The following is an 11,468-nucleotide window of genomic DNA, read 5'->3' as shown; positions in this document are numbered from 1 at the left end:
TAAGTTTCAATATTTATTACACTGGGCCAGGTACGATGGCTTACACCTGTAATCCCAGCACTTTGGAAGGCCAAGGCAGGAGGATTGCTTGATCTCAGAAGTACGAGACCAGGCTGGGCAACATGGCAAAACTCCGTCTCTAAAAAAATACAAAAATTAGTTGGGTGCGGTGGCATGTGCCTGTGGTCTCAGCTACTTGGGAGGCGGAGGTGGACGGATCACTTGAGTCTGGGAAGTCGAGGCTGCAGTAAGCTGTGATCATGCCACTGCACTCCAGCCTGAGTGTTGGAGTGAGACCCGGTTTCAAAAAAAAAAAAAAAATTATTACCTTGATTACAGGTGAGTCAAGCATCTTCTCAAATTTGTTTATTGGCCAATCATGTTTTCTTTACTGTGCTTTCTAATGATGCCTTCGCTGTATTTTTTTTTTTTTTTCATTCTCATTTATTGATTTTTCAGGATTCTTAAAATAGTTTAGTATCGGTCGGGTGCGGTGGCTCATGCCTGTAATCCCAGCACTTTGGGAGGCCAAGACAGGTGGATCACCTGAGGTCGGGATTTCAAGACCAGCCTGGCCAACATGGTGAAACCCCGTCTCTACTAAAAATACAAAAATTAGCCAGGCGTGGTGGTGTGCACCTGTAATCCCAGCTACTCGGGAGGCTGAGGCAGGAGAATCTCTTGAACCCGGGAGGCAGAGGTTGCAGTGAGCCGAGATTGCGCCACTGCACTCCAGCCTGGGTGACAGAGACTCCGTCTCAAAAAAAAAAATTTTTTTTTCAGGTATTGATCATTTTAGGTATTAAACATTTATAACCTGACCTCAAGTTATCTGCCTGCCTCGACCTCCCAAAGTGCTGGGATTATAGGCATAAGTCACCAGGTCTGGCCTCTTTTTCTCTCCAATTCTGAAGCTTCACCATAAAGCAGTCAGAAACCAGGGACAGTAAGCCAGGAAATGAGGAAAAGAACTGAAAAGGCAGAAGCCATCCGTATTTTATTTCCTCCTCTGCCACTTACCACACTCCTTCCCCTTCCTCCACAGCATGGCTGAACTAAGGGAGAGCAGAACCCTCATCTGTAAAAAATGCTTAAGGTTTCTTTTTCTTTCTTTTTCTTTCCCTCCCTCCCTCCCTTCCTTCTTTTCTTCTGTGGGGAAAAGAGAGATCAGACTGTTACTGTGTCTATGTAGAAAGAAGTAGACATAAGAGACTCCATTTTGTTCTGTACTAAGAAAAATTCTTCTGCCTTGAGATGCTGTTAATCTGTAACCCTAGCCCCAACCCTGTGCTGGCAGAGACATGTGCTATGTTGACTCAAGATTTAATTGATTTAGGGCTATGCAGGATGTGCTTTGTTTAACAAGTGCTTGAAGGCAGTATGCTTGTTAAAAGTCATCACCATTCTCTAATCTCAAGTACCCAGGGACACAATACACTGCGGAAGGCCACAGGGACCTCTGCCTGTGAAAGCCAGGTATTGTCCAAGGTTTCTCCCCACGTGATAGCTTGAAATATGGCCTCGTGGGAAGGGAAAGACCTGACTGTCCCCCAGCCTGACACCCATAAAGGGTCTGTGCTGAGGAGGATTAGTAAAAGAGGAAGGCCTCTTTGCAGTTGAGGTAAGAGGAAGGCATCTGTCTCCTGCTCATCCCTGGGAATAGAATGTCTCGGTGTAAAACCTGATTGTGTATTTACTAAGATAGCAGAAAACTGCCTTAGGGCTGGAGGTGAGAGGTGCTAGCGGCAATACTGCTCTTTAATGCACCAGCAATACTGCTCTTTAATGCACCAAGATGTTTGTATACGTGCACATCAAGGCACAGCACCTTTTCTTAACCTTGTTTATGACACAGAAACCTTTGTTCACATGTTTTCCTGCTGACCCTCTCCCCACTATTACCTTATTGTCCTGCCACATCCCCCTCTCCGAGATGGTAATGATCAATAGATACTGAGGGAACTCAGAGACCAGTACCAGCGCTGGTCCCCTGGGCCCACTTTTCTTTCTCTATACTTTGTCTCTGTGTCTCCTCCTTTTCTCAGTCTCTCGTCTCACCTGACGAGAAACACCCACAGGTGTGGAGGGGCAGGCCACCCCTTCAATAATTTACTCGCTTGTTCATTGACAACAAGACTGGTGGTGCAGAAGGTTGGGTTTTGGTGTTCACCGGGTGGCGAGCATGGGCCAGGTGGGAGGGTCTCCAGTGCCTGGTGCAAATCTCCAAGAAAGTGCAGGAAACAGCCCAAGTATGATTGTAAAGTTTTGGTTTGGCGCGACACGTAGCCATTCCAGCGCAGAAATGCACAGGAAAGCTTTTGCTGTGCTTGTAGGCAGGTAGGCCCCAAGCACTTCTTATTGGCTGATGTGGAGGGAACCTGCACATCCATTGGCTGAAAGCTCCGTCTATTTGAGGCTGACTGAGAGCGTGCCTTCCTTCTATGTTGCCTGGAAATGGACTGTCCGCCTAGTAACATCTGATCGCTTTTCCCATTGGTCGCCGTTTCAGGAAGCCCGCCCTCCCGTTTCCGGAAGCCTGGCGCAAGCTGCGGGGGGCGGCTGCAGGTGGCCTCCAGGTGTGCTGTGGGAAGTGTGATTCCTCAGTCTTGGGCTGTTCGGCCACGTGCCTGCCGGACATGGGACGCTGGAGGGTCAGCAGCGTGGAGTCCTGGCCTTCAGCGTCTGCGGGTGGGAAATCGGCCATTGCCACGGAGGGAACTGGGACTCAGGCTGCCTCCAGGCCCTTCCTCCTCAGTCCACCTGACTCGTGGGTGCCCGCACTGGCTCTGATGTAGTTTCCTGACCTCTGACCTGTATTGTCTTGAGATTAAAGGTAAAAACGGGGCTTTTTCAGCCCACTCCGGTAAAACGCCCTTTGATTTCTAGACAGGTGTTTTGTTGCAGAACGCCTGGAAGGGAGGGCGTGACCCGCAGGTTGAGGTTTATTAAATAAAATACATTCCTGGTTTATGTTATGTTTATAATAAAGTACCCCAACCTTTAAAAAAATCTCACTTTTTGCCAGTTGTATTATTTAGTGGACTGTCTCTGATAAGGATAGCCAGTTAAAATGGCATTTTGTTGTTGTTGCTAACTAAACCATTTAGTTTTGGTGGTTGTCCTAACAGCAACAACTTCTCAGGCTTTATAAAATCATATTTCTTGTGGGAAATTTCTGTGAAAGGCACAGCGGGTTAGTTTGGAATTGTTTTAAAAGAAATAAGTTCCTGGTTTTGATATCTTAGTAGTGTAATGCCCAACCTGGTTTTTACTAACCCTGTTTTTAGACTCTCCCTTTCCTTTAATCACCTAGCCTTGTTTCCACCTGAATTGACTCTCCCTTAGCTAAGAGCGCCAGATGGACTCCATCCTGGCTCTTTCACTGGCAGCCCCTTCCCCAAGGACTTAACTTGTGCAAGCTGACTCCCAGCACATCCAAGAATGCAATTAAGTAATAAGATACTGTGGCAAGCTATATCTGCAGTTCCCAGGAATTCATCGAATTGATTACGCCCAAAAGCCCCGCATCTATCACCTTGTAATAATCTTAAAGCCCCTGCACCTGGAACTATTTACTTTCCTGTAACCATTTATCCTTTTAACTTTTTTGCCTACTTTATTTCTGTAAAATTGTTTTAACTAGACCCCCCCCTCCCCTTTCTAAACCAAAGTATAAAAGAAAATCTAGCCCCTTCTTCGGGGCTGAGAGAATTTTGAGCGTTAGCCGTCTCTTGGCTGCCAGCTAAATAAATGGATCGTTAATTTGTCTCAAAGTGTGGCGTTTTCTCTAACTCAGGTACATTTGGAGGCCCCAGTGAGAAACGCCACCAGGCAAGAGCCGGGCTCGCTCTGGGCTGCCCTGGAAGGACAGCCAGCTTGTAGGGGGGAGCGTCACCTGAAAAAAAAATTTTCAGGTCCCCAAAGGGAACCGTCTTCCGGAGGAGAGCGGATCGACTACCATGTGGGTGCCCACAAAAATTCCACCTCTGAGTCCTCAACTTCTGACCCCGGGTCAGGTAGGTCAGATTTGACTTTGGTTCTGGTCAGAGGGAAGCGGCCCTGACGAGGGTGTCCCTCTTTTGACTCTGCCCATTTCTCTAGGATGTTAGAGGGTAGAGCCCTGGTTTTCTGTTAGGCGCCTCTGTGTCTCTGTCTAGGAGGGAAGTGGCCCTGATGGGGGCCCTCCCTTGAGTCAGTCCACATCCCAGGATGCTGGGGGGACTGAGTCCTGGTTTCTGGCAGACCGGTCTCTCTCTCTCTCTTTTTCTATCCCTAATCTTTCTCTTGTTCAGGTTTCTTGGAGAATCTCTGGGAAAGAAAAAAAAAACTGTTATAAACTCTGTGTGAATGGTGAATGAATGGAGGAGGACAAGGGCTTGCGCTTGTCCTCCAGTTTGTAGCTCCACGGCGAAAGCTACGGAGTTTGAGTGGGCCCTCACCTGCGGTTCCGTGGCGTTCTCATAAGGCTTAAGGCAGCATCAGGCATAGCTCGATCCGAGCCGGGGGTTTATACCGGCCTGCCAATACTAAGAGGAGCCCAAGTCCCCTCAGGGGGAGCGGCCAGGCGGGCATCTGAATGATCCCATCACGGGATCCCCTCCCCTTGTTTGTCTAAAAAAAAAAAAAAGAAAAAAGAAACTGTCATGAACTGTCATAACTGTTTACATGCCTTAGGGTCAACTGTTTATGTTTATTGTTCTGTTCAGCGTCTATTGTCTTATTTAGTGGTTGTCAAGGTTTTGCATGGCAGGACGTCGATATTGCCCAAGACGTCTGGGTAAGAACTTCTTCAAGGTCCTTAGTGCTGATTTTTTGTCACAGGAGGTTAAATTTCCCATCAATTGTTGAGGCTGGCCACCACAGTCCTGTCTTTTCTGCCAGAAGCAAGTCAGGTGTTGTTACGGGAATGAGTGTAAAAAAACATTCGCCTGATTGGGATTTCTGACACCATGAAGGTTGTGGGTATTTAGATTGTCATACCCCACATCCAAGTGATTGGACCTCCTCTAAACTAAACTGGTGGTGGGTTCAAAACAGCCACCCTGCAGATTTCCTTGCTCACCTCTTTTGTCATTCTGTAACTTGTCCTGTGCCCTTAAATAGCACACTGTGTAGGGAAACCTACCCCCGTACTGCTTTACTTCGTGTAGATTCTTACTCTGTTCCTCTGTGGCTACTCTCCCATCTTAAAAACAATCCGAGTGGTCCTTTTCCTCCTCCTCCCTGCCCCCTACCCCGCACATCTCGTTTTCCTGTGTGACAGCAAGTTTGGCGTCTCCAGGACTTGGCTGTGCTCTCACTCTTTGAACCCTTAAAAGAAAAAGCTGGGTTTGAGCTATTTGCCTTTGAGTCATGGAGACACAAAAAGTATTTAGGGTACAGATGTAGAAGAAGAGGGAGAACACCTAGATCCAACTGACCCAGGAGATCTCGGGCTGGCCTCTAGTCCTCCTCCCTCAATCTTCAAGCTACAGTGATGTGGCAATTGGTATTAGCTGTTGTGGTTTTCTGCTCTTTCTGGTCATGTTGATTCTGTTCTTTCAATACTCCAGCCCCCAAGGGAGTGAGTTTCTCTGTCCGTCCTGGGTTTGATATCTATGCTCAAATCTTATTAAATTGCCTTCAAAAAAAAAAAAAAAAAAAAGGAAAACACTTCCTCCAGGCCTTGTAAGGGTTGGAGCCCTCTCCAGTGTATGCTGTAGAATTTTTCTCTCAGTTTCTCAGAGGATTATGGAGTCCACCTTAAAAAAGGCAAGCTCCGGACACTGCGAAGTAGAATGGCCAAAGTTTGGAGTTGGGTGGCCCCCTGAAGGGTCACTGAACCTCACAATTGTTCAAGCTGTGTGGTGGGTTGTTACTGAAACTCCCGGCCACCCTGATCAATTTCCCCACATTGATCAATGGCTGAGTTTGGTCAGGAGCCCCCCCCTCCATGGCTCCACTCATGTGCCATTCATAATTCTACCTCCAAGGTCCTCCTGAGCCAGACCGCGTTTTCCCCTCGACCCTCAGCCGGTTCGGCTCCCCCTGTACTGCCTCCCTCACCCAGTCCCAACCGCCTTACAACCAGCCTACTCCCTTAGGGTCATCCCATGTCTCCTCGGCTATGTCCCCTGTAGGCTTATCAGCCATTGCCTCTTGATTGCAACCGTGGCCGGAGGAAGTAGCCCCTCTACTACCACTGAGAGAGGCACAAGTCCCTCCGGATTATGAGTGCTCCGCCCCCTTCTTGGTTTATGTCCTTTCTTTCTACTTCTGACTTGTATAATTGGAAAACCCATAATCCTCCCTTCTCTGAAAAGCCCCAGGCTTTGACCTCACTGATGGAGTCTGTACTCCGGACACATCGGCCCACCTGGGATGACTGTCAACAGCTCCTTTTGACCCTTTTCACCTCTGAAGAGAGGGAAAGTATCCAAAGAGAGGCCAAAAAGTACCTCACATCAACCAACAGGCCAGAGGAGGAAGCTAGAGGAATAGTGAATTAAAGACCCAATTGGGACCTAATTGGGACCCAAATTTCTCAAGTGGAGTGAGAACTTTGGATGATTTCCACCGGTATCTCCTCGCGGGTATTCAGGGAGCTGCTCGGAAACCCATAAACTTGTCTAAGGAGACTGAAGTCGTCCAGGGGCCTGATGAGTCACCAGGAGCGTTTTTAGAGCGCCTCCCGGAGGCTTATCGGATTTACAGACCTTTTTGACCCGGCAGCCCCCGAAAATATCTGTACTCTTAATTTGGCATTTTTGGCTCAGGCAGCCCCAGATATTAAAAGGAAACTCCAAAAACTAGAGGGATTTTGCTGGAATGAATACCAGTCAGCTTTTAGAGATAGCCCAAAAGGTTTTTGACAATCGAGAGGTTGAAAAACAAAAAAAAAGCAGCTCAGGCAGCTGAAAAAAGCCACTGATAAAGCATCCTGCAGTATCAGAGTTTACTGTTAGATCAGCCTCATTTGACTTTCCCACAAGGTGTTTAAATCCAGCTACACTACTTCCTGACTCAGACTCCACTATTCCTGTTCATAACTGTCAGGAACTGTTGGAAACTACTGAAACTGGCCGACCTGATCTTCAAGGTGTGTCTCTAGAAAAGGTGGATGCCACTGTGTTCACAGACAGTAGCAGCTTCCTGGAGCAGGGACTACGAAAGGCCGGTGCAGCTGTTACCACGGAGACAGATGTGTCGTGGGCTCAGGCTTTACCAGCAAACACCTCAGCACAAAAGTTTGAATTGATCACCCTCACTCAGGCTCTCCGATGGGTTAACAATACACGTATTAACATTTACACTGACAGCAGGTACGCCTTTGCTATTGTGCATGTACATGGAGCCATCTACCAGGAGCACGGGCTACTCACCTCAGCAGGTGTCTGTAATCCACTGTAAAGGACATTAAAAGGAAAACACGGCCGTTGCCCGTGGTAACCAGAAAGCTGATTCAGCAGCTCAAGATGCAGTGCGACTTTCAGTCATGCCTTTAAACTTGCTGCCCACAGTCTCCTTTCCACAGCCAGATCTGCCTGACAATCCCGCATACCCAACAGAAGAAGAAAACTGCCCTCACATCTCAGAGCCAATAAAAATCAGGAAGGTTGGTGGATTCTTCCTGAATCTAGAATCTTCATACCCTGAACTCTTGGGAAAATTTTAATCAGTCACCTACAGTCTACCACCCATTAAATGGAGGAGCAAAGCTACCTCAGCTCCTCTGGAGCCATTTTAAGATCCCCCATCTTCAAAGCCTAACAGATCAAGCAGCTCTCCGGCACAAAACCTGCGCCCAGGTAAATTCCGAACAAGGTCCTAAACCCAGCAGCCCAGGCCACCGTCTCCAAGAAAACTCACCAGGAGAATAGTGGGAAATTGACTTTACATAAGTAAAACCACACCGGGCTGGGTACAAATACCTTCTAGTACCGGTAGACAACTTCTCTGGATGGACTGAGGCATTTGCTACCAAAAATGAAACTGCCAATATGGTAGTTAAGTTTTTACTCAATGAAATCATCCCTTGACATGGGCTGCCTGTTGCCATAGGGTCTGATAATGGACCGGCCTTCATCTCATCTATAGCTCAGTCGGTCAGTAAGGCGTTAAACATTCAATGAAAGCTCCATTGTGCCTATCGACCCCAGAGCTCTGGGCAGGTAGAACGCATGAACTGCACCCTAAAAAACAAAATTAATCTTAAAAACCGGTGTAAATTGGGTAAGTCTCCTTCCTTTAGCCCTACTTAGAGTAAGGTGTACCCCTTACCAGGCTGGGTTCTTACCTTTTAAAATCATGTATGGGAGGGTGCCGCCTATCTTGCCTAAGCTAAGAGGTGCCCAACTGGCAAAAATATCACAAACTAATTTATTACAGTACCTACAGTCTCTCCAACAGCTACAAGATATCATCCTGCCACTTGTTTGAGGAGCCCATCCCAATCCAATTCCTGAACAGATGGGGCCCTGCCATTCATTTCAGCCAGCTGACCTGGTGTTTGTTAAAAAGTTCCAGAGAGAAGGACTCACTCCTGCTTGGAAGAGACCTCACGCCATCATCCTCACAACGCCAACGGCTCTGAAGGTGGACGGCATTCCTGCTTGGATTCATCACTCCCGCATCAAGGCCAACAGAGCCCAACTAGAAACATGGGTCCCCGGGGCTGGGTCAAGCCCCTTAAAACTGCGCCTAAGTTGGATGAAGCCATTAGATTAATTCTTTTTCTTAATTTTGTAAAACAATGCATAGCTTCTGTCAAACTTATGTATCTTAAGACTCAATATAAGCCCCCCTTGTTATAACTGAGGAATCAATGATTTGATTCCCCAAAAACACAAATGGGGAATGTAATGCCCAATCTGGTTTTTACTAACCCTGTTTTTAGACCCTCCCTTCCCTTTAATCACCTAGCCTTGTTTCCACCTGAATTGACTCTCCCTTCGCTAAGGGCACCAGATGGACTCCATCTTGGCTTTCACTGGCAGCCCCTTCCTCAAGGACTTAACTTGTGCGAGCTGACTCCCAGCACATCCGAGAATGCAATTAACTGATAAGATACTGTGGCAAGCTATATCCGCAGTTCCCAGGAATTCGTCCGATTGATTACGCCCAAAAGCCCCGCGTCTACCACTTTGTAATAATCTTAAAGCCCCTGCACCTGAAACTATTTACTTTCCTGTAACCATTTATCCTTTTAACTTTTTTTGCCTACTTTATTTCTGTAAAATTGTTTTAACTAGACCCCCCCTCCCCTTTCTAAACCAAAGTATAAAAGCAAATCTAGCCCCTTTCTTCAGGGCCGAGAGAATTTTGAGCGTTAGCCGTCTCTTGGCCACCGGCTAAATAAACGGATTCTTAATTCGTCTCAAAGTGCGGCGTTTTCTTTAACTTGCTCAGGTACGACAGTGGTAGTATTTTCCCCAATGCCTTTGAAGTCTTATTTTTAGAGCATGTATGTAGAGTAACTTTTGTGAAAGAAACCAGTTAAGGAGGTTTTGGGATTTCCTTTATCAACTATAATACTGGTTTTGATTATTTATTTATTTTTTTGAGAAGGAATTTCGCTCTTGTTGCCCAGGCTGGAGTGCAATGGTGCAATCTTGGCTCACTGCAACTTCCGCCTCCCGGGTTCAAGCGATTCTCCTGCTTCAGCCTCTCGAGTAGCTGGGATTATAGGCATGCGCCACCACGCCCAGCTAATTTTGTACTTTTAGTAGAGATGGGGTTTCTTCATGTTGGTCAAGCTGGTCTCGAACTCCAGACCTTGGGTGACCCGCCCGCCTCAGCCTCCAAAAGTGCTGGGATTACAGGTGTGATCCACCACACCCAGCTGATTTATATGTATATAAATCACATTCCTCTAACCAAAATATAGTGTTTCCTTCCATCTTGAATATAGGCTGTAGACCCCTCTGGTACGGGGCATCGTTAGCAGTGAGACCACAGCAGTTTTTATGTCATCTGACAGCATCTCCAAATAGCCTTCATGGTTGTCACTGCTTCCCAAGACAATTCCAAGTAACAGTTCCCAGTGATGACTTGCTACTTGCTATTGTTATTTAATGTGTTAAGGTGGCTGTTATAGGCACTATTACTATGTCAGAAATTACACCAAAATTTAGTGGCTCAAACAATCATTTTATTATGTTTGTGGATTCTCATGGTCATGGTCAGGATTTCAGACAGGGCACAAGGGTAGCCCACTTGTCTCTGTCCATGATGTCTGGCCTCAGCGTGGAAGACTCAACAGCTGGGGTCTGGAACCATTTGGAGGCTTGTTCTCTCACATCTGATACCTGGCTTGGGATGTTGGAAGAGGGGGTGAGCTGGGACTGAGTGCCTATATGTAGTGTTTCCATATGGCCTTGACTTCCTTACAGCCTGGCAGCCTCAGGGTAGTCAGAATTCTTAGGTGGCACAGGGCTCCAGGGTGGATGCTGTGTGGTCTTTTATGAGGTAGCACAACAAATCCACCCAGGATCTGGGAGACAGGACATCGATTCTGCCTCTCGGAGGAGTGGCAAGAAATGTTCAGCTATTTTTTAAAACTACCACAGCAACATGCCTATTAATATGTCAGAAAAAATTAAAGCATCCTGATAGCTGCATTTCTAAGTAATTGGTCTCCTTTGAAATTCTATGAATTGTGTTATTTGTAGTTTATGGCATTATTCTGAGGAGGGGTCAAAGACTCTCCCATATGTTAGAAGGGTCCTGTACAGAACAGGCTCACCCCCGCCCACGTCCCCCAGTGTTTGAAATGCACAGTGTTTACTCTGGTTTATTGGTTAGGGCAGGACTTTCTCATTTGTTCTAGATCTAACAGCGGTTTAGAAATTGGCCTGTAACTTTTTTTTTTTGCCTGATTTCCTTCTGTTTGTGCTGATATTGTTCTCACCTCAGTAGGAATCAGGAGCTTCTTTTGCTGTTCTTCTGTTTTGGATGCATTGGAAGGTAAGTTTCCTTGTGAACCATATTTTGGACTCATTTTGTAGGCTTTGCCAGATGGCCTTTTTACCTTCCTATATTGCATTTTCTTTGGATATTCTCAAAGATTCTCAGGGATATTTCCGTATTTTACTATTCATGAGTTTGGAAGTGTGTTTACTTTCCTGAGTTTTCATTTCCTTCTTTTTCTTCTGTCGTATGTAATTTACAAAGCAAATACCCACCAGAGAGGATATCTTAAGGGATGTGGAAAGTGAGTTCCTTTGTGCTTATCCAGTGAAGTTGATTTTCAGTCAATGAGCATTCAGTATATGCCTGGGACTCTGGCTTTATTTATTAGCTTTGTGATGCCAAACCCATCAATGAACTTCTGTGTATATTTCATTCATCATGAAATGGTGACACTGAGGGCCACTGATTTCCAGGTTACATCAGTTGCCCCAGGGGAAGTGCCTGGCTCTTGTCTGGTTGTTGCTGCTCTAACTTTGCCCTGTTAATTGAAGAAATGCGGTTGTAAACACTTCCTGGGG

The sequence above is a fragment of the Hylobates moloch genome, unplaced genomic scaffold (assembly GCF_009828535.3).
Source record: "Hylobates moloch isolate HMO894 unplaced genomic scaffold, HMol_V3 SCAFFOLD_12, whole genome shotgun sequence".
Lineage (NCBI taxonomy): Eukaryota > Metazoa > Chordata > Mammalia > Primates > Hylobatidae > Hylobates > Hylobates moloch.
Note: the sequence above shows the minus strand (reverse complement) of the source record.